Genomic DNA, 24,065 nt, shown 5'->3' on the forward strand with positions numbered 1-24,065 from the left:
TCACCCTGTGCTCACACTGCAATACAGAGCAATACAACACAACACACACATTAACACAAGATTATAACCTTTTTCTATTTTCATTACTTGTGGATTTATTGTTACAGGACACCCAAAACAACAAAAGCACACAAAAAACAGCACTCATCTACCATTAACACCCCCGTCACATTACACACAAACTCACCGTCCCTCCCCTCACAACTGCTAAATTACACCCCAGCAATCCTTGGTCCTCAGGAACGTGGTTCCCAGGAGCCTCCAAAAAATCCTCCTGCCTGACGAAATACCCAGTCCCTGGACGGTGCGCGCCCAAACTTTGGCGATGAACGTCGCCTCGCAGACCGACCGGGACCGGGGAAAAAAAACCCAGCCGGGGGGCAAAAAAAAAAAGAAAAAAAAACCCAGCCGGGGGTGGCGGTGGGGAACCAGGCTAGGGATTTTTTACTCTAAATTTACAAATGAGTTGAAAAACCTGAAAAGCAAAAGTCACACGGTTAAATCCAGTCAGCATGCGCTCACACACTCAGAGATGAGCAGACAGACAGACACAGACACATGTTCACGCACTCCTCCCATTTAAACGTTCCCTGCGGCTCTTACTCGAGACGCTGAAGAACGCGCTTCCACGCTTCTTCTGGCTGCCGCTCCTCGACGTCAAATGGTAGATTCTGGGGAAATCGGCAGCCTCAGGGACCTGTGAGACGACAGGAAGCGGTCAACGAGTGGCTATCTGACAGCTAGGACTTGTCCCCGCTCTGGACCAATAAATTTTCTACCCAAAATCCCATAAAAGACAGATGAACAGTCAAGTTTTTATAACTGTTCTACCTAACTGTGACTATGTGCCAGGGCAGGGCAGCTCCGACCATAAGTGGTACAACGTAAGTACACACGATATAAGCCGACGCATACACTGCAAGTGTACATGGAGTGTAAGTACATACAGTATAAGCCAACATAGGTACACACAATATAAGTACATACAGTATAAGCCAGCATAGGTACAAGCAATGTAAGCACATACAGTATAAGCCAGGACTTGAGGTAACTCTTTGGAAGATACTAATTCTTGAGCCCTATACCCTTTGAGAAGATAGAACCTATAGAACTTCTGCAGTCACGTGAGGAGGGTGTAAGACGCTTCCTCCAGAAGTCCAAGAGAATGGCGTGGAAAAAAAGGCACTACCAAAGCCGGTAGTGAGAAGGAAGACGGATGAGAACATCTTGTCCCTTTGAGACATTCCTGTCTCAAAGAGTAAAAATGTAAAGATGCCGGAATAAGGGATATCCGGAAAGGAACGTGACTAGAATATGGGCAATGTGGCACGGAATAGTGCCAATAAAGCATCGAGACGTGACAAAGGCCTGTGACACGTAAGAAAATGGACACAGACTACATAACACAGACACAGACGACATAACATAGACACAGACGACATAACACAGAGACGAGTGACAACTGCCTGGCACTGTCCCCGTAGGGACCCGAGATTCCTAGTGCAAGATGAGCCAGAGGCTGATGATGCCAAAGGAAAGAAAGCCCTATGACGAGAGCACGTGATGATGAAACGGAACTCGTTAAAACAAGTTAGTGCCACAGCAATTAAGAGGATGCTCGAGAGGCTCGGCGAGCCTAGAGAAGGAAGCCGACTGCCGGGTGACCGTGGCCGTAGCTCCGGACGTGAAGGCGAGCTCCGTGACGACGTCGAGTCGAGGGAGGCGGACGACGCAAAGTACACGAAAATGTGGAGATGGGTCGGAACTGCCCTGCCCGGCAAAGGCTCTGGCGAGGCTGAGGGGAAACCCTCTCCCTTTACTTCCAGAGAGCCCGCCCCCCTACAGACCTGTCCCCTAAGCTGACATCTGATGGCCTCCTGTGAGAGTAAAGGTTTTTACCCTTCTCCCAGCCACTGGCCCCGACACTTAGCTTTTGGAAGAGGAGCGGACAAAATCCATCCTCGGTCGGACGTGGACGTTGAGATGCTCTCCGTGTGTGCTTCGGTGCTGCCGTTTCCAAGCTTTGGCTACGAGCCTCCTCAGGGTACCTAAGACAAAACAGAAAACCTGACTATTGCCCTCAAAAACAGTAATCCCCGGGACTCCTCCGCACCCCTGCCCCGGCTCACCTCAAATCTTGATTTGACTCCAGAGGGTGCCCGGAAGATACCGGCGAAAAGAAAAGGTACACGCTTAGCATGCTGCTGTGTAACGCTCACCTAGGAGTCAGCCTGCCTAAACCCCGACTCACCTGCCCTCCTCTGTTCCTTGGCGTGCCTAGGGCAGCGACAGCACCTGCAAAGAAACAAAGCAGAAAATTTGCTGAGATACTGTGAAAACACAACCTCCCAAATCTGACAAGGATGCCACAACAATACCTTAAGCCTGCACACACCTGGCACGGATATGCTCGGCCAGGATAGATGGCAAGTGGACCAGCTAAAAGACAACAAAAACAAGAGGAGATGCTTACAACTGCACAAAAACTAAGACATCAGCAATAACAACTGCTTCTGTACGCTACTCAATGCTCACCTCACCCACTCGGCCTTGACTTCCTAAAAAGAGAGACAAAGAACACTGCTGTAACAGCCACCATTTATTCTCCCTCTGCAGAAACAAACAGTGACTGACCTGCTCAGGGCAATCCCCTCACCTGGGATGGGGGGCTCTGCCCTGGATTTTATCCATCTGCATCTGAAAGAAAGTTAGGACGAAAGTCAAAGGGCTGCAGGATAACTTAAGAGCTCCAGATAACTTGTGTCCATCGACACATCGCACCTAGAGTTCAACCACACCCCACATTACAAACTTCAAGTCCACAGGACTTCTCATATTGCACCAGGCTATGCGGCAGGGCAGAGCAGCTCCAGCACAAATGTGTGTGCAGACACCCGTGACACAGGACAGGACGTGACAAACAACGGGGACACAACACGGACAGAAATCTCCTGGCAAGGAAAATGGCTACGAGGACTGAGAGAATGCAAAAGGAGATGACCGAGGGGAGACCGATGGTGAGCTGATGAGGCTCAGAGAAACCTGGAGGAAGAAGATGCTATAACCGAATGATTTATTCCAAGAACTGCAAACATGGATGCCCGAGAATCCTACGGCCAGAAGCCTCTACCTGCCCTCACTTTCTTTCAAGTCCTAGTCCGCCATAATGGATGCTGGTGGGGCAGAGCTGTCCATACAGCTCAGAACAAGACCTGAAAAGACATCCAACCGGATGCTTCTAAAGAGACAAGAGTGTCTGATGCCTGTCTGAGATCCCGAGTCAAAAGTTCTATGGCCTGGGTGCCAGGCCGAGGAATGCAGAGAGCACAGATGCTAACAATGATGCCAGGGTTTCTGACAGGGCCCTCAAAGGGCTCAGGGAAAAGACGTGACATATGCAAACAACACATAATACACAAAAGACAAGTGACACAATACACACCAGGACTGCTCTGCCCTGCGCACCTCAGCACTGTGATCCAAAGTCAGGCTTTGCTTTTATGGGGCCTAAGGGGCCGCTTCAGGGACACCGCCACCTCCAAAGGGGAAACAAAAACCCCTCCCAGTAATTCCCAAACCAGCACCCTGCTTTCATCCCCTCTGTGGGACGTGGCCCTCTACTTATCTCTCGCACATCTGGGGATGCCGGTCTCGGGTGCGAAGAAAGGCCACCTCGTCAGCCGGGAAGCTCCTGCTGGCACCGGGCTGGTGTCTCTAAGACAGCTATATTAAAGAAAAACAAATATCAGTGCCCAATCTCGGCAGCCCATCGGCCAAAACCCCACAAGTCTGCTACTCACCGTGCTCCTAAGAACTCTCAGCTGCTCGGGCCGCACGCTTCGGGCACGCTCGGAGACCGAGGCCGTCGTCACAGGGGGTGCCTGGGTTAAGAGGAGATGAGGTGATTTGGCATGGCTGAAACCTGAGGGGACCATCACTCCTCCTCCCTACTTCCCCGACTCACCACAACTCCTGGGCAGGTGCCCAAGGCCACCTGGATGGCACCTTTAAATAGAAAAGTTCTGGGCTTCATCACCAGGTCCTGTAACGCATCCACAGGGCTCACACGTGCAGGGAACCCGGTGCATCGGCCGGCTGGTGACGGGGGCTCGGCAGGCTCCGAGTGGATTGCCTAAACCACAAAGAAAGAGAATGGAAACTTAGAGCTGCACCAGACACTGAGAGCTGAGCAATAACAACTACTTCTCTCCACTGCTCACCTTGACTGCTGGTACCCAGATTTGCTTCCTAAAAAGAAAGACAAAGAACAGAGCTGTAACAGAGTCACCACATACACTTCTGCTGCAGAGATAAACGGTGCCTCACCTGGTTGGGGGAAACTACTCACCCAGGATGGGGCCCTCTGGCACACATTTAATCCATCTGAATCTGAAAAAAAAGTTAGGACAAGTTATCCTGCAACAGTCTGGCTCTTAAGAGCTCCAGATATCCTGTGTCCATCTACAAATCCCACCTAGAGTCCAACTACACCCCACATTACAAAGTCCAGGTCCCCGGGACTTCTCCTATTGCACCAGGCTATGCGGCAGGGCAGAGCAGCTCCGGCACAAATGTGTGTGCGCACACCCGTGACACAGGACAGACAGGACATGACAAACAACGGGGACACAACACGGACAGAAAACTCCTGGCAAGGAAAATGGCTGCAAGGACTGAGAGAATGCAAGAGGAGATGACCGAGGAGAGACCGATGGTGAGCTGATGAGGCTCAGAGAAACCTGGAGGAAGAAGACGCTAACTGAATGATTTATTCCAAGAACTGCAAAGATGGATGCCCGAGAATCCTACGGTCAGAAGCCTCTACCTGTCCTCACATTCTTTCAAGTCCTAATCTGCCATAATGGATCCTGGCAGGGCATAGCTGTCCATACAGCTCAGAACAGGACCTGAAAAGCCATCTGACCGGATGCTTCGAAAAAGAGTTGCTATTCTGATACCTGTCTGAGCTACCAAGTTAAAAGTTCCATGGCATCGGTGCCAGGGCAAGGAACGCTGAGAGTACAGATGCTAAGACTGGTGCCAAGGTTTCTGACAGGCCCCTCAAAGGGCTATGATAAAAGACATGAGATATCCAACAACACAGAATACACAAAAGACAAGTGACACAATACACACCGGGACTGCTCTGCCCCGCTCACCTCAGCACTGGGATCAAAAGTGAGATTTTGCTTTTATGGGGCCTAAGGGGCCACTTCATGGACACTCCTCACCTCCAAACCTACTCACCTCCAAAGCGGACTCAAACCCCCCCCTCCCAGTAATTCCCAAACCAGCACCCTGCTTTCATCCCCCCTGGGGGTCGTGGCCCTCTACTTCTCTCTCAGACATCCGGGGATGCCGGTCTCAGGTGCGAAGAAAGGAAACCTCGTCAGCCGGGAAGGTCCTGCTGGCACCGGGCTGGTGTCTCTTAGACAGCTATATTAAAGAAAAACAAACATCAATGCCGGATCGTGGCACCACATCGGCCAAAACCCCACAAGCCTGCTACTCACCGTGCTCCTAAGAACGCTCAGCTGCTCGGGCCGCGCGCTTCGGGCACGCTCGGAGACCGAGGCCGTCGCCACAGGGGATGCCTGGGTTAAGAGGAGATGAGGTGATTTGGCACGGCTGAAACCTGAGGGGACCCTCGCTCCTCCCCCCTACTTCCCTGACTCACCACAACTCCTCAGCACTTGCCGGAGGCCACCTGGATGGCACCTTTAAATAGAAAAGTTCAGGGCTTCATCACCAAGTCCTGTAATGCATCCACAGGGCTCACATTTGCAGGAAACCCGGTGCATCGGCCGGCTGGTGACGGGGGCTTGGCATACTCCGAGTGGATTGCCTAAAGCGCACAAACGAGAATGGAAGCTTAGAGCTGCACCAGAAATTGAGACCTGAGCAATAACAACTACTTCTCTCCACTGCTCACCTTGACTGCTGGCATCCACATTTGCTTCCTAAAAAGAAAGACAAAGAACAGTGCTGTAACAGAGGCATCATTTACACTTCTGCTGCAGAGACAAACGGGGCCTCACCTGCGCGGGGGAAACCCCTCACCCGGGATGGGGCCCTCTGGCACACATTTAATCCATCTGAATCTGAAAAAAAAGTTAGGACAAGACTCAAACTGTTGCAGGATAACTTAGGAGCTCCAGACATCTTGTGTCCATCTACAAATCCCATCTAGAGTCCAACTACACCTCACATTACAAACTCCCAGGGACTTCCCCTATTGCACCGGGCTATGCGGCAGGGCAGAGCAGCTCCGGCACAAATGTGTGCGCTGACACCCGTGACACGGGACAGGACGTGACAGACAGGGGGGACACAACAGGGACAGAAAGCTCCTGGCAAGGAAAGTGGCTGCAAGGACTGAGAGAATGCAAAAGGAGATGACCGAGGTGAGACAGATGGCAAACTGATGAGGCTCAGAGAACCCTGGAGGAAGATGCTGGCTGAAGGATTTATTCCAAGAACTGCAAAGATGGATACCCAGGAATCCTACGGTCAGAATCCTCTCCCTAACCTCGCATTCTTACAAAGCCTAATCCGTTGAAATGGAGCATTGAGGAGCATGGCTGTCCGTGCAGCTCAGAACAAGACCTGAAAAGCCACCTGACTGGATGCTTCCAAAGAGAGATGCAATTCTGATGCCTGTCGGAGCTCCCGAGTCAAAAGTTCAATGGCCTGGGTACCAGGCCGAGGAATGCAGAGATTACAGATGCTAACAATGATGCCAGGGTTTCTGCTAGGCTCCTCAAAGGCCTAAGGTAAAGGACATGACACATCCAACCACACAGAACACTCAATAGACAATTGACACAATACACACCGGGACTGCTCTGCCCTGCGCACCTCAGCACTGAGATCAAAAGTGAGACTTTGCTTTTATTTCCCCCCCAGGCCTAAGCGGCCGCTTCGTGGACACCCCCGTCTCCAAAGCGGACTCAGAAACCCCTCCCGGTGGGTCCCTGCCCTGCGCCCTGGTTTCATCCCCTCTGTGGGTCGTAGCCCTCTACTTATCTCTCAGGCATCTGGGGATGCCGGTCTGTGTCAGGTGCAAAGGAAGGCTGCCTCGACAGCTGGGAAGGTCCTGCTGGCACTGTTGTTAAACAGCTTCCTGTTGTTTCTTCGTCTGCTCCAATAAAGAAAACGAAATATCAATGCATAACCTCAGCAGCACATTGGCCAGAACCCAACAATTCTGCCACTCACTCTTTTCCCAAGAATGCCCGGCTCCTGGGGCCGCACGCTTCAGCCACACTCGGAGGCTGACGCCATCGTCGTGGGTACGCCTGGGCTAAGAGGAGACGAGGTGATGTGGCGCTGCTGAAACCTGAGCGGAGCCTCGCTCCTCCTCCCTACTTCCCTGACTCACCGCAACTCCTCGGCCATTGCTGAAGGCTGCCCTGGTGACACCTTTAAACAGAAAAGGCAGAGGCTTCATCGCCGAGTCCCGTGATACTTCCCCAGGGCTCGGGAGAGCGGCACACCCGGTGCGTCGGCCGGTTGGTGCCTGGGGCTCGGCGTACTCCGAGTGGATTGCCTAAAGCGCAGAAACAGGAACAGATGCTTAGAGCTGCACCGGAAAGTGAGACTGGAGCAATAACAACTGCTTCTGTACGCTACTCAATGCTCACCTTGCCCACCTCACCTTGACTGCTGATGTCCAGCTTTACTTCCTAAAAAGAAAAAGAACAGAGCTGTAACAGAGTCACACTTTACACTCCCCCTGCAGAGACAAACGGTGACTGACCTGCTCGGGGGAACCTCCTCCCTCGGGATGGGTGGATGGATTTTGCCCTGGATTTTATCCTTCTGCGTCTGAAAGAAAGCGAGGACAAACGTCAAAGGGCTGCAGGATATCTTCACAGCTCCAAACATCTTCTGTCTATCTAGGAATATCATCTAGAGTCCGGCGACACCCCACAAACTGCCTGTCCCTGAGCCTTGTCCTATTGCAGCAGCCTCTGCGGCAGGGCAGAGCAGCTCCGGCACAAACATGTGCAGACACCCGTGACACAGAACGTGACAAACAGGGGGACGTTAAACACGACACATTATGCTTGTGGTGAGGGTCTCGAGGGGAAAAGGCAAAAGGGACCCCAAAGACACAGCAGGTAACACGGTACACTGGACAACACGATGTGGACCGGAACTGCTCTGCCCTGCCCACCTGCACGCTGCCATCAAATGTGGAGTCTCTCCCTTGAGCTGTCCTAAGAGGCCCCTTGGAGAAGATTGCTTTTCCCTCTGTTAATTTTTCAATCTGTCCCAAGAACTCCCAACCCGCTACTCTCCCATCTCCAGGCCGTGGCCCCTGACTTATCTTTTGGATGATCGGTGATGAGGATCCACGTTGCACCTGAAATGAGTCTGCCTCGGAGGGCCCCGTGATCGCCTGTTAGCCTCTCGGTCAGCTACAATAAAGAAAACCAAAACCAACGTATGAGTTCAGAGTTATGTGGGCCAAATCCCAGCAAGTCAGCTACTTGCCCTCTCCTGAGTGTGCCTGGCTCCTTCAGGCTCCACCTTCATCCTGATTCCAAGGCTGCGGGCATTATTATGAGTGACACCTGGGTTAGAGAAAAGCAAAGTTAAATGGCATTCCTGTGAGTGCACTGGATGACCTTGTGTGAGGAAGACATGGGAATGTCTCTGCTATGCTTCTGAAAAGCCTTGTGTGGGGGGCCCTCAAATAAACACCCTTTCTCACCCTGCTGCCTGCAAGGAAATGTATGTACATACACACTCTTACCAATGTACCTACGGTTTTGGGGTTTTTTTTCTTCTGAAGCTCCAAGAATGATTTCCCATCTTGAGTCATTCAGAAGAAAGGGCCCCTGTGACTCAGGTCAGAAGGGCGCCTGCGTTTTTGATCACGACAGCTTTTGGGTTTACCCAGTGAGCAGGAGCAGCCAGAGCTGAGGCTCAGCAGAGGCGGACCCCGGCCAGCCCCTTCCTCCCTTCCCTGTGTCACAATGACTTCCAGGCAGAAGGGTGCAAAGCAGGTTTGTGTCTTTTCTCTACAGTGCCAATAGGTAAAAGATGTAGGCTTTAAAATAACTAATGACCCTCTCTTTGAACTCTCCCAAGGACAGATTTAAAGAAAAGACAGAAGATTGCTGCTAAATCCCTATGGGATAAGGACGAGAGCAGCAAGGAGGGCAGGTGTGTCCCCCCCGCAAGGGTGCACCCAGAGCCCCGGGCAGGGACGGAGTCACTGACTGCTCTCTGGGGACGAGACCCTCCCTGCAGGTGACACTGGCTTGTCCTCTCCCTGTGGCACAGGGACCTCCAGGCTCTATGACCAGCCTCATTTTGTCAGCATCCAGGTGCTGTGCTAGAGCCAGAGGGGTCAAGGCTTTCCAGAACCATAGGATCCTTGCGGTTGGAAAAGCCTTCTAAGGACATCGAGCCCAGCTGCTGCCCCAGCACTGCCAAGCTGCCCCCCCAAATCAGGTCCCTAAACACCACATCTTGACATCCTTGACATGTCTCCAGGCACGGGGACTTCCCTGGGCAGCCTGCTCCTATGCCTGACCACCCTTTCAGTGAAGAAATTGTCCCTCCAATCCAATCTAAGCCTTCCCTGCTGCAAGTCGAGGCCATTTCCTTTTGCCGTGTCACTTCTTACCTGGGAGATCTCGGTACTTCAACCTTACCTGCTCCTTCCCTAGGCGGTCTCTGGCTTGGCTGGATGAGAGGAGAAACACTCCCACCTCAGGAATGGCAGCTCAGGAGGTCCCACACCAAGGCCAGGGGGAGCAGCCGTCCTCGCCAGAGCTCGCACGTCGCTTCTCAGAGATTGGCTCTGCTTTTCCTCCCGGGCAGATCTCTGCTGAGTGCTGCACAATTGCCTGTTTGGAGGAGGGGGGGAAAAGAGGTTAGCCAAGTTTGTTATCCAGACTTAGCTGGTGGCTTTGCCTCCTCCTGACTTCCTTCTGCTACAAAAACAGCTGCCTTTGGACTTCTAGGGGCAACTTGCACGTCATGCCTGAAAAGGAACTACAGCTGGCAGGCACCAGGCCAGCTCTGCTTCTCCTTTAAGTTGTTCCCAAATCTGCTGGAAGAACTGAAGGCTACTTTGGCCTTCCATTGCTCTGCTTGTCCCGAGAAAGAGCTTTGAGTGTTGTTACCCCTCCAGAAAGGAAGGGCCTTTCTGTCTCACACACTCGGTGACACAAGGCTACGCCAAGCTGCAGCAGCCTCTGCTCCAGGTGGGAAGGGCTTCCTTCCTCCTCTGGCACTTGGCTGGCACAGGGCACAGGTTGCTCAGAGGTGCTGGGGCTGCCCCATCGCTGCAAGTGTTCAAGGCCCCTTGCTGCTCTGGGATGAGGCTCTGAGCAAGCTGCTCTATGGAAGCACATCCCTGCCCACAGCGGCAGCAGCCTTGGAATGAGGTGATCTTTAGAGCCCCTTCCAACCTGAATTATTCCATGATTCTGTGAACTGAAAAAAGCGGGGAAAGAAATCTGTAAAGGTCACTAAATGCATCAAAGCACATCCCCATGGATCCAATCCTCAGCAGCCCATCCGGCCAAGGTCAGAGCTGCTCTCTGCCCACCGAGGACACGGCAAGCAGCAGGGACCTTTCTCCCACTCTCCAGCACGGAGAAGTGGGAAGCCAGAGGGAAGTTTACAGACACCGGGAGGCGGCGGCACGGGGCGGGACGGGGCGGGCGGTCTTACCTTGCAAAGCTGGCGGCACAAAGGGCGGGCAGCGCCGCCGCCACGCCGGGATTCCGGCCCGCCGTCGCTTCCGCCGCCTGGAGAGGGGCGTGCGCGGGCTCGGGGGGTGCAGCCCCGTTCCGACGGCGCTCGCCCGCCCCCGCTCGCTGCCCCCGGCCCGCGGAGCGCTGCGACCGTGCCTCCGCCGCCCGCCGAAAGCGGCCCCGCCGGGCCACCCCCCGCCCGGCCATTCTTCTCAGCCATCGTGTCCCTTTTGCACTCCTGAATGTCTTTCACCCCTGCCGGCCATTTACCGAGCCCGCCCCGCCCGCCGCTCGCTCCCGCCCCTTGCCCTTGCCTCGCTCGGCAGCCGCGTCGTTGCCCCGTGCCAGCGGCGAGGGGCAGGGCTCTGGCTCGGGGGGCTGCAGTACCGCGCTCTGGCCACAGGGCGGCAGACTCCCGGGTCCGCGATTTTCCCGCGCTTTTGACCGCCATTTTGAGAAGGTCAATGAAGCTCCGCGACATTGGCGACGCGCCGCTCCCATGATGGCGGCCGAGAAAGGACCCGCCCGTCCCAACCCCCCCTCCGCCGAGAGAGGCGATTACTCAGATGCCGGTCAGAAAACCGCCGAAATACGCCCGCCCGCGGCGCCGCTGACCCCACAGCCCGTGCCGGGTACACCTGAAACGCAAGAGAAAATCCCGCCGGGACCGCGCCGGCGTCGGTGTTCCGTGCAGGCAGTGCGGATACACACACCGCGGTCCTCCGGTTGCCCACCCTTTTGGCCGCCATTTTGAGACGGTCAAACAAACTCCGCCACGCGCCACGCCCAAGAGGGCTGCCTGGCGGCGGCGGGCTGCAGTACCGCGCTCTGCCCACAAGGCGGCAGCACTGCCGCCCACCCCAGCCGGGGGCGCCGCGCGCCTTGGGGCTGCGGGCAGCCAAGGCGGCAAAAAAGAACAGGGGCGATTCCCCCCCGCAAAAAACTCCTCTAAAAATAAATGCCAAAAACCTGCCTCTTACCAAACAAGAACCAAATAAGCCCCCTTTCTTTCAAGCCTTCTTGAAATAAATTTTATAGTTCTAGTTTTCCTAGTTCTATTCACGCGCATATTTATACCGGACATTGATGTGTTACGTCATTTATACAATCTGTTATGTCTATTCCTATTATCTGTATTTATTCATATTTTGTGGTTTTATCAATATCATTATATATTGATTGTATATTTATATACTTCGATTTAGGTTTCTATCATACTTTTATTATTCCAAAAAAAAATCCCATCTCTAACCAAACAAATACCAAAAAACCCTTCTTTTAAACTATATTGAAATAGTTTTATATTTATAGCTTGCATAATTATATTCACTTTTATAGTCAGAGTTTATACTGATGCATTCTCTTCATAATTACATATCACATATATATTATTCACATCATATAGATAAATTATTATTTTTATTATGTACCATATCTACTGCTACAAATTATTTTTTCTAATGTTTTCAATTTTTATATCAAACTTGATGTATTCATGAGATATTTTTACAAGTAGATTTCTACCTTTCTATCATTTGTATTTGTAGTTTTTATCATAAAACCCCTGCTTTTGCCAAGTAAAAAACAAAACCATCCTTTCTTTTAAACTACTTTTAATAATATTGTTGTATTTATATTTACCATATCTCTAATGTTTTAGATATTATATCATAGTGATATACTATAACTATTTTATAGCTACTTCCTATAATATATAAGAAGATATATACAGTATCACTTGTATTACGTGTTGTATGGATTTATGTCACTTTAGATTTACAATCCTTTAATAATTTTATATATATATATCTGCATAGATTCGCAACACATTTCTATATTTAAAATTTCGTTTGAGTTGTGTTTATATTTATCATCTCTATTGATATATCTATAAACATACACAATACTCTATTAAAAAATACAATATCTTATTGGAATATATCAAGACTTATGTTACCTGTTAAATTTTAAATAGAGATCGAATAGATCAAAATAAAAGTTTATTCCCATTTCTACACATCTATTTGTTTTGTTTAAAGATAGCTATCCTTAGAATTTTACATTTAAAATCCAATTCCTAAATACAAGGACAAAACAAACAGCATCGAATTCCCACCAATGTCTTCCAAAACCATCAAGATACCTCCACCAGCCAAACAACTGCCAGCGAAAAAAACACACAACACTCTTTTCACTGACAGTTCTCATCACATCAGAAAAATGGAACCAAACGAAAAGAAAACCCTGGAGAAACACACGCAGCAAATCACAAAAGCCTCTAAAAAAACCCAAACCAACTCGCTCAACTCCAATCAGTGCCACTGACCCTGAACGTCATTTTAAAAACTAACCAAAATTCTACATCTACACTAACTCAAAGAATAAGCAATACTCTGTCAAAAGTACTTTAGAAAGCGAACTAATGAACGAAATAGAAAAAAAAAAAAACCTCAACCACTAAAAAATAAGAAAATAACTACCCAAATAAAAAAAAAATACTTAAAAAGACCCACCATATAAACACCCACGTTCCCAAAAATAAAACTGATCAACAACCACCAAATACGTCAAAGGACAACAAAAAATGAAAAAAAAAAAAAAGAAAATACATTTGTAAAACAAAAGTCCCCCAAACCAAATCAAGTTTAATTTACGACAAAAAAAATATTCCCAACTGAAGAATAAACGCATAGAGCCTCATTCGATCAAAATAAAAATACCACCCAGAAATAAACACAAAGCCTAAAGAGAAACGCAACCATTAACAATATCTCCCAAATGATCCCGTAACAATAAAACATACACTACAATCAAACAAACCAAATCAATAAAAGCCCTGGAAGACGATAAACACGAACGCAATTAGAGAGATTTTAAAAACCCCGCTGCTATTAACGACACGACGCCACCTCGAACCCACCGAAACAAACGCTACACGCCCACGCTAATAAAAGCCACCGCGACAGAATTAAAATCCGAGCCGCTGCTTCGCGCAACGACCCGTAGAAACCATTGCACGCCTTTAAAAACAGAATAGCCCGGCAAAAAAAATATCCGACTACAGAACTCGATTCAAACCAAACCTTTATCGTCACCACCTGAACCGAGAACCGTACCGGTCAGGAAGAACGCCATAGCCCTTAGCGCACACCCACTGCGACCCACACAAAACCGTGCGATCGATCCCTACAGAGCACCTCCGAACCACGACACCCAAGAACTTGCGGCAGCCGAACCCCGCGCTGCCGGCCCCGGACGGAGCGCGGCTCCCGGCGGCAAAGCGGCTCCTCCGGCGCGCAGGGGCGGCGCCGCCCCGGAGACCCCCCCGCCCCCGCCCGCTCCCCCTGCCCGGGGGACCCCGGCGGCGCCCGAGCCCCGCGCCCGGAGCGGACAGAGCGGCGGGCACCGGCCGGGCCGGCGCAGCAGCGCCCGCGCCGCCTCTGCCGCCCTCGGCCGGCCCGGCGCCAGCCGCCCTCGGCTCCGCACGGCGGCTCGCACCGGCAGAGCGGCTCCGCCGCTGCCGCGCCAAATTCCCCGTGCGCCTCGGCAACCGCCCGGCCCGGGCCGGCAGCGCTCCCGAGCGGCAACGCTCCGGGCCGGGCCGCGGCCACAAGAAGCGCCCTCAAATGCAGCGGCACAGCCCCGACTGCAGCCCTGCAAACGCTGCCAGAGCTGCGGCTTCCCGCAACTGAACCCCGAAACTGACGCCGCGGGCGGCGCTCACCTCGCTTCAACAAGGGCAAAGAAATGGGTTCTCCCCTTCAAGTTCATCCCCTGGGAGAGCAGAAAAGAAGGGGCTTTCCTCCAATGAAATCCTTCAAGCCGTGTGGAAAGGGGGATTTGGACCTCAATTCAAACCCTTGCAAAGGAGGGACACCAGCGCTGTCCCCTCCATTTAAACCTTAGGATGATGAAAATGGGCTGGCTGCCTTCAAATCAAACCCCTCAGATGACAACAATACTTTGCCCATTCCCGTTCAAATGGAACGCAGGGATTCCCTGTCACCCCTGGGATACCCCTAACAGCCGGGAAAAGGCAGGTTTTCCTTCCATCAACACCCTTCGAACCGCAGGTGAAGGCGGATCCCTCCCAGTTCGAACACAGACAATATTAGGAGAGTAGCTGCTTGCCTCTCCTTCTTTTGTCTTCACAAGCTCCGTTTTTGGTCCTGGGGAACCGGGGAGGGGGGACTGCCAAGATCAAATCGAAAAGGGAAAGGACCAAAGTCCCCGCTCCAAATCCACACGCGCTCACCCGTTCGGCTGCTGCTTCCCGGCACAAAGATTCGTCCCTCGGCACCTCCTTGAAGCGATGCTCCGCGTCTCCAAGCGCGCATCCAGGTGTTCGCCCGCCCAGACGCTGCGAGAAGCTCTCGCAGTCCTTCCATGAGACAGCCCCGGGAGCCCCCCATGAACCCCTCTTCTCAGCAGCTCCATGCAAAAGGGAGCTGAGGCGAAGCCTCCCCCTAAAATTGCCTCCCCCCCCGGCAGGAGCCGGCCCCTCATCATCCTCACAGCTCACACCTGGGGCTGCTCCGAGCCCCCCATCATCCTCACAGCTCACACCTGGCGCTGATGCCACTCTCCAACAGCGCCTCTCCCCGTCCAGCACACAGCCCGCTTCTCACAGACACAGAGCCAACAGACATCTGCTCCGGGTGCTGGCTGTTCTTAGTCCGTCTGCTTCCACAATTCAGACACGGACGTGCGCTGATGGCACTGAGGGAAAGCTTTCCAGTGCACAAAACTGTCATTCTGGTAGCACGCTTTGAGACGCCTTCAGAAAAAGCAGAATCAGCGCCACCTCCTAAGAGCCCTGCTGAGGAACCCCGCCCTCCTTGGGACACCCAATGCAGCAGAGCTCGAAAAACAAAGGGAAAAGTCAAGCTTGGAGTGGAAAAAGACAATATAAATACAGCAGCCTTTCAAGAAAGCCTTCACACAGCAATAGTGGGAACCGGTCACATTTCTTCTTTCCTTGCTCTCTGTAATGAGCACACAGAATAAGAGGAACAGGAGTGGGCCATGGAGAAGGACAGAGGAAAAGACAGAGCGCCAAACACACAGGGTGCTCAGAATTCATGTGATGAGAGGCTCAGATGTGTTTTGCACAGCACAATGAATGGTCTGATTTTCAGAAGACAATTGAGAACAGACAGCAAAACTGCCTCAAGGGTACAGAGGCTTCCTAAGAATTCTCCTGGAACAGGTAAAGAAGAGAAACCACACAGACTATCAATGCAAGACTCGAAAACCAGCAAGAGATTTACTCTTGTGTATTAAATGTTAAAAATCACATGCATAATTATAGAATATTTTAGTTCAAAAAATATTTCAAAAAACAACCCTGACAGTTTACCTGCAACTGCTATAAAATATCTATTATATATATATGAACATGATGGTTTTCTGTAACCAAAACCATGAGACAAGGATGCAACCATGCAGGTACTGCAGAGTGAACTGATGCCCTGCATCAGACAGTCTTGTCAAACTCCTGCTGGCAGAACTGAGCTCACCCCAGCCCACAGACGCACTCGTCCGCACACGGATTCACACGCAAGTGACAGCTGGGGAAACAAGGAGTGGCAGAAAATCAGATTTTGCACACTACATTCAAGACCTGTGAAAGGCCGCAGCGGAAAATGCTGCAAAGGAGCCCGTGGTACAAGAAATGCAGGCTCATAGGCTGTCTCCTCCAGACATGCTGCTGGAATATTCTGCAGAGCTGGCCACATGCACAGTGCCCCCGAGCCCTGTAAGCAACATCAGAAACGTCAGCACGTGTTTCACCAGGCACTTAAACCTTAAGACACGGTTTAGCTCCTAAGGAAGGCAGCCAACAAAGATGTTTGTAACATTTACCAAGGAACAGATAGAAAAATGACAGGTTGCTCAGATCTTGGACCTTTTCCATTTTCATTCCAAGTCCCAGCCCCACCATCCACTTACCAGCCCCGCAGTGATTTCAACTCCCCCCAACAGGTGCCATCACAGGCCCAGGCAATATTCTACCATCGACGGGGTTTTCAGGCACAAGGTTGCAACAGAGAAAAGAAGACAGAGACAGAGAGAGAGAGAGAGAAGGAGACACAGAGAGAGAGAGGGAGGCAGAGAGACAAGAAGACAGAGAAAAGAAGACAGAGAGAAAAGGAGACAGAGACAGAGAGAAAAGGAGACAGAGAAGAAAAGGAGGGTGGGAAAACTGAAGGACAGGAGTTAGAGGGAAAAGAAAGTGGTTAGAATTAGACCTCAAGTGAAAACTTAGGGGTAGAGTGAAAAAGGAAAAGACTGAGAGCAAAAAAGACAATCCAAGGAAAAGGAGAACACGGAGAAAAAGAAACAAGAAGAGCGAGGGTGAAAGTAATAAAGAAAAAGAAATAAGGACTGAACTCCAGAGGTAGGAACCAGTTCTTTGTTATTTCATCGTCTGAAACTTTTTCCTTGGAGTGTGTTTGGGGAAGGATGGGAGATAGACCTTTTTACCTTTCTGCTTTTGTCTCTTTCTGTGGTGCATCATATCCATCCCTTCCATAGCTGAACCAGTGGGTCTGGACTTTCTGACAGGAATTTAACAGAAAGCTTTTTCAATCTTTTGTCCCCCTAGAAGCAGCCCAAGTTTTTGGGGCAATCTGTCTCAAAACAATTCTGTCAAATTTCCTTTTAGTTCTCGATGCTGCTCAGGCCCATCAGACTGACACAAAACCCCCTCAGTCATGTCCCCAGCCCCGGTGGAACGGCTGAGCTCTCTGAACTCCAGCCTTGCACTGTCCCACCGTAATTACATTGCAATTGTAGATAGAATTGTGGCAGGTTCTGGGCCACTGGCTCTGAATCCTCCTGAATCCTCAGGGCTGACCACGGCATTTGTCTGTACTTTCCTGTCCCTGGGGCTGATCACTCCGTGCTTGCCAAGGGACGGAACGCTCGCTCTGCACAGCTCCTTGGAGCTGAGGGTGCCTGCCCACACTGAGAGATGGGTGAGTGAGCGACCCTGTAATGTTCAGGTGGGTTCGGCTGATCTCGCGTTGGTTCGGCTTATCTAGTTCGGTTGGGCTTATCTAGTTCGGTCGGGCTTATCTAGTTCGGTCGGGCTTATCTAGTTCGGTTGGGCTGAACGCGGTTCCGTCGCGTTCCGTTCAGTTCACCTCAGCTAAGGTCGGATGGATTCGGCAAATCGCGGCCAGAGTCGGCCGTTCGGGTAGGCTCGGCTCCACTCGGCCACACTCGGCCGTCGCCGGCTCCACTCGGCCGTCGTCGGCTCCACTCGGCCACACTCGGCCGTCGTCGGCTCCACTCGGCCACACTCGGCCGTCGTCGGCTCCACTCGGCCACACTCGGCCGTCGCCGGCTCCACTCGGCCACACTCGGCCGTCGTCGGCTCCACTCGGCCACACTCGGCCGTTGTCGGCTCCACTCGGCCACGCTCGGCCGTCGCCGGCTCCACTCGGCCACGCTCGGCCGTCGCCGGCTCCACTCGGCCGTCGCCGGCTCCACTCGGCCGTCGCCGGCTCCACTCGGCCACACTCGGCTATTGTCGGCTCCACTCGGCCACACTCGGCTCTTCGGCCCTGCCTGACTCTGCTCCGCGCTGCAATGGCGGCCGCTGGCAGGGCCCCGCTCCCCGGCCTGAGCCCCGGGAGGGGACAGAGCGCCGGGACAGCCGCCTCAGCCCGGGTCACCCTGTCCCTGCCCGCCCCCGCGTCCCCCGGAGCGCGCCCTGCAGCGCAGAACGCGGCCTTTGGGCCAGGAGCGGGGACAATGCCCTCGGCTCGGCAGCAGCGCCGGGAGGCAGCGGGCGGTGCCCTCAGGTGAGCGGCCGGAGGGGAGGGAGCTGGGCCGGGGGCACCGGGGCCGGGGGCACCCACAGGGGGCCGGGGCTGCTTTGGGCGCTGCTGCGTGGGACCCGCTGCGGGTGGCACGGCTCTGTCCCGGGCCTTGCGGCTCTCTGGGATCGTGTGCCGTGGAATAAAGCTGGGGCTCGTCCCAGCTGCGGGAACAGCGTTTTATTGGGTGAGAAACAGAGTTCACTGTCTCGAATTTTTACACGTTTGTTAAGGGATAAAAGGCAGCGCTGGGGTGCTTGGCTGTTTGCCAGGAGCACCCGGTTCCCTTAAACCGTGTTCTCTAGATTCTGTTCCATTGCAGTGGTGTGTGCATATTCATTAGAGTTTATACATATTCAAAGAGTCCTTTTCAGTTTAGATGTTCTTTTGCTTGGTTGGAATCTTCGTGCCATCTTGTGGATTACACCAATATACTTTATTTCTTCCTGTGGTGCCATCCTGTTTTATTTTCACTCCCTCGTTATTTGATAACGAGGGTCAGTAAATTTTTCCTTTTTTTTCAGGGCTCTGGTTTCTGTTTCTGTTATCTTGTGTTTCAGATAAGATTGTCCCCAGGTGTGGGAAATCACCTCATTATCTGACACCATTTTCTGAGTTCCTTACATGTAACAGCATTTGAACATTTCACAGTCTCTATGATGCTGCAGTCTAAACTAGTGTCTGTTACAGTGCTGTTTATGAAAGCTGTGCAGTGCATACACGAACTGACAGATTATCCTTGATCCAGAGCAGTAGTTACAGACTGTCCCCTCTCGGGAGTTTTGTGGTCAATAACACCGTGCCAGAGCTCAGACATGAATGGCAAGGGCAATACCTGCATTTGTTATGTTTCATTCTGGGCTGGGCTGAGCTCTGTTTGCCGGGAAGCAGCGGGATGGGTGTCCCTGTGCCCACCCCCCTGGGTCCCAGAGAGAAGCTGCTCCTGTGGCTGCAGCTGAGGGGCACTGGGAAACCTGAACGGTCCTGATGGAAACCGATGCCAAACCGGGTTTGGTTGTGTTTGGGACTTGCCATTTTCCCCTGATCCGTGGGTTTTGCCTTAGGAAGCAGGAACTGGGCACCGAGACATTTTGTTAGCCTAGAAGGGGCGAGTTTGTTTGTATTTATTTCCTGAGGCACCTGGATCGATTTGGGTCTCAGTTGGCACCCGAGAGCCTCCTCTGTGTCCTGGGCGGGGTGGTGGCTACCAAAGGGGTAAAAGCTGGAGCAGGAGGGTGGGTGGAGAGGAGAGCAGTGTCTCTGTGGGGATTTGCATCTGGAAAGGGCCCTCAGTTTCCTGGCGGGAGTCCTGGAACCAGAGCTGAGAGTCGCTGAGCAGTGAGGATCGTGCAGCTGCAGTGCCGAGAGTGCAGAGGCTGCAGTGGGCGTTGTCTGCTCGCTCTCCTGATGTCCCATCTCTCATGCTGGGCTGGCACCCAGGCACCTGCAGGGCTGCACACCCTCAGGGCAGGGGTGGTTTGTAAATGTTTTAAATGCTGCAGCAGCTCCCTCAGGCTGGATGAGTGTGAGGATATCCAGCTCTGCCTTAGGGCTTGGAGCACGGCAAGGGTGCAGGGCTCACGGTCAGTCTTGTTTAAACACTTGTAATAGCAAAATATTTTAAAGCAGAGACTGTGAGGCAATAACAAAGGCGAGTCTGTGGCAAGGATAGGTCCGGGCTGTCTTTATTAAAGATCCACACTGCTGGATGTTGTGTCAGAGCCCTCTGGGGACAGAAGGTGTCCCCAAAGCTTCATGAAGCCCTTGTTTCCTGCTGGCAGGGCAGGGTGTGAGCCCAGCCTCGGGGGCTGTGTGGCTCCTCCTGCCTGGAGCAGGGACAGCCCGCGGGGCTGAGCCCCAGAGGTTCAGTTGCTGGAGCAGGTAGGGATCTCTTTGTGCCTGGGAATTGTCGCTGCTGCGTTCCTGGCCCAGCTGCAGGGTTCCCTCAGAGCCCGTGCCCTGCAGCAGCACTGGGAGCTCCTGGGCTGGGCAGGGAGCAGCTCTGGCCTGGGGCTCTCAGGCCCATCAGTGCCCATGGAAACCCAGCGTTTGTTCTGCTGCCATCAGCCTCTCTGCTGTGCCAGCCTCGGTGCCAGGGCACAGAGCTGTGGGAAGGCTCCATCCCATCTGTGCCAAGCGCTGCCAGCGCTTCCAGCAGCGCTGCTGGGGCACCAAGGGCTGCCTTTGGAGCCTGGCTGGCACAGAGGGTGACACACTCTGCCCTGCAGCGCCCAGCTGCATCCCACAGCTGCACAGTTCAGCCAGCAGGGAGCAGAGTCAGCTCTGGGCCCAAACCAGGTTTTGTCCCCCAGAGAGCCACTGAGCTTCCTGAGGCAGCACACAGATGTGCCCTGGCCTTTGGGGCTGATGGTGAGGGCTGCCAGGGGATTGTGATAAGGCTGAGCTGGAGCTTTCTTAGAAAAGCCATCAGCTGTAAGGAGAATCTCTGGCAAACAGGTGGCTGGGGCACTGGCTGGGAGCAGGTCCTGGCCTTTTCTCTTCTTTGCTTTAACCTGTTCTTAAGAGGAGCCCAAAACTGCAAAATGGAAAGGAAGGGGGCTGTGGGAGTGAAAGTTGCTTTGCATTTTTTGAAGTGTTGCTGTGGATTTTGGTGTGTCAAGTGGCACTACCAAAACAGCATTGGAATAACCAAACTTCAGGACTCTGCGCTTAATTCCTTGAATGTGTTTGTGTGGGTGCAGGAAATGCCAAATCCCAAAGCAATTCCATGTCTGTAACTTCAAGTGCAACATCTTTAAAAGCAAGTGCTCAGTGTGGGCTTTCCATGTGGGTGCAAATGGCCCAAGGCCTTTCTTGTGTCCCAAAAGCAAAAAGCCTTTCCCTGGGAGGTTTTGGAGGGGATTCTCTTTGGGATTTCTTGTGGTGCAGCATCCCGGGTGTCCCTTCCTTTGTGCAAAGTCCAGTGGGAAAGGATGGAATGGCTGCCACGTGGGCTCTGGGATAAAAATGGTCCTGTTCAAATGAGGCAGAGAATGCAAGATGAAAAATGAGCATCCTTTTATTGTCTGAAATAGTCAGGAATAAAAGTGCTGGCAAAGGACACGTTTGTGTTTGAATTGGTGTCACCTCTCATGGGTAAAACCCCATAGTGAGCCAGCAGAGCAGAGCTATGAGAGCTGGGATCCTTGGACTTCCACAGTGGACTTAATTTTCTTTTCTCCTCTCTTTCAGGGCAGGAAAAATCATCCAACTCCTCCCATCTTTGCCCGAAGCTTTGGTGTTGGAGCAGCCAAAGGCAAGAGGCTTCAGCAGCAGGGCTCTGCGCTGGAGGGCTCTGGTCCTGCCCACGCTGTGGGGTGAGTCAGAGGGACACAGGGCTCCCCTTTTCCTCTCTGCTGGCATGAGCTGCCATGGCAATGCCATTGCTGCCAGCCCAGCCCCAGCTGTGCCTGCTGGAGAAGGGCAGAGGTGCAGAGGCAGTGCCAGAGTTCCCTGGGGATGCTGGAGCTGTGGTGCTGGCTGTGCCCTAGGGCAGCTTGGGCACTGTCTGTGCAGCCCAGGGCTGCTCTGGGCCTTCCTTCGGGAGCTCTCAGTGCATGCCCAGCTCTGCCAGGGCTGGCAGCCGCTGCAGGGCTGGGTGACAGCCTCTGCTGGGGCTGGGGGCAGGCACGGCCCTGGCACAGGGGCAGGGGCAGGGCTGGCAGCATTTGGGAGCCATGGGAGCAGAGTGAGGGGTGGTGCTGGGCACAGGGGTCAGCCTGTGCTGGTGTCAGCACAGCCCTGCAGGGCCCTGGCATCTGGGAGCAGCTCCAGCTCTCCTGGGGCCCAGGGATGGGCTCTGAGGGACTGGCTTTGCCTGTGCCTTTCCAGGGCACAGGAACAAGGGCAATGTGGTGCCAGAGCTGGGGCCCAGCAGGCTGTATTTCCCTCTGGGAAAGCAGAACAGACTCTGGGCTGAGCTGAGCTTCCTGCAAGGGCTCAGAATCCAGGGAAAAGGGAGTTCAGGAATTGCATCTGCTGCTGGGAACATTGCCTTAGGCTTGCTCAGTTTGTGTCTGTGAGCAGTGGGCTCTGGGCTGGAGAGGGGCTGTTGGCAGCAAAAGATGGAGTCAATGCTCTGCAGGGAGGTGCAGGGAAAGGACTGAGTGGGAGGGAAGGGCAGTGTTTAGAAATGAGATCAGCATTTCTCCCAGAATTGGGGTGCAGCAGTGATGGGGGTGGTTGGCTTTGCTCTGGGCCCTGTTATTCCTTGTGCAATTTGCAAATTCTGCTGCATGTTTTACTGTCCAGTATCTTTCTAACAAAAACTGACAGAAATTGAGGTTTAGGAGTAGAACTGAGGTCCATTCACTGCACAATCTTGCCAAGGCTGGAGGACTGGGATGATGGCTGCTCTCAGCAAAGGTCACTTCTCAATGCTGTGTCAGATTTGCCTCAGTGCTGGGCAGGAAAGGTGAGGGTTTGGATCAGGAATTGTGCAAACAAGGCCTGGGTGTGGTTGATTTGTTTGGTTTTTCAGTGGGCCAGGGCTGGCACAGGGAATGGTGCAGGTGCTGCTCTGGCACCAGAGCTGCTGCCCTTTGGAGCCATGTTAAAGGTGTGACCATAGAACACTTTGGGGGCTGTTTTCAGCACTCTGGGTTTCAGAGCTGCTGTCCCCAGCCCGTTGCCAGCCCTGGGACATCTGCTCTGGTTCCAGGCTGTCCTTGCTGGAGCAGCCTGGTCCCTGCCGTGCCCAAGCCCTGAGACACAGAGGGAGCCCTGTGCCCAGGGGCCTTTGGCACCTTGTCAGGAACGTGGCAGCAGCCCCGGGAGCAGGCTGGAGGTGGGAACTGGGTGTTGGGAACTGAGGAGTGCTCATCTGGGCTGGGGGGAAGGGGCAGGAGTTTCCATGCCCCTGGAGCTTTCCTGCTGGCATGGGGCAGCACAGGGAGCAGAATTCATTGTGCCCCTCCCACGGGCAGTGCTGGCCTGGGTGTCTGTGCTGTGCCACCAGAGCGTGGCACTTTGCTGCTGTCACTGCCACTGCCAGCCCAGCTGGGGGCTGTGCCCTCCTGCCAGCCCCAGCCAGGAGCTCCAGGGGTGCCTCTGTGCCCTGCTGGGAGCGTTTGCTGGGAATGTGCCCCATCCCTGGGAGCGTCCCTTTGTCCCTGGGCTGCCAGCCAGAGCTTTGGGCTGCTCAGGCTCAGGCTGGGATTGCCAAAGGCACCGAGAGGGAGCAGCACAGGGAGGGGGCTCAGAGAGGGGCTGGCAGAGCCCAGCTGGCAGGCTGGGCTGGCTGCTGCAGGTGGGGCTGTGTGCCCTGCAGGCAGGGAATGTCCCCTTCCCTCAGCAGCCCTGCAGATCCCAAGGGCTCCCAGAGCAGGATTTTATTCCTTACCTCCCTTTGTGGAGATTGATTCTCCACATTGCCATGAGCAATTCTTGGATTTCTCTAGGAGCAAACCTCCCAGCAGAGCCAGATTGCAGTGGAGGCCAGAGCTGTGTTTGGAGCAGGGAGTGCTGAGAGCTGCGTCTGCCTGTGCTGCCCCAGCCTGAGCACAGGCACAGGGAACAGCCT

General features: G+C 53.1%; 2 long non-coding RNA genes across 2 annotated transcripts in view; both read right to left on the bottom strand.

The window, feature by feature from the left end:
- The window catches only part of LOC136569600 (uncharacterized), a 144,509-nt gene that overhangs the window by 73,863 nt on the left and 46,581 nt on the right, over positions 1-24,065 (bottom strand). The window lies entirely within an intron of this gene.
- Positions 51-1,376, bottom strand: LOC136569599 (uncharacterized). Its single transcript, XR_010785391.1, has 2 exons — positions 604-1,376; positions 51-475 (listed from the first exon to the last, which is right to left on the bottom strand). It is a non-coding gene; the product is annotated as an uncharacterized lncRNA (long non-coding RNA).

Source organism: Molothrus aeneus, unplaced genomic scaffold, assembly GCF_037042795.1.
Source record: "Molothrus aeneus isolate 106 unplaced genomic scaffold, BPBGC_Maene_1.0 scaffold_146, whole genome shotgun sequence".
Taxonomy (NCBI): Eukaryota; Metazoa; Chordata; class Aves; order Passeriformes; family Icteridae; genus Molothrus; species Molothrus aeneus.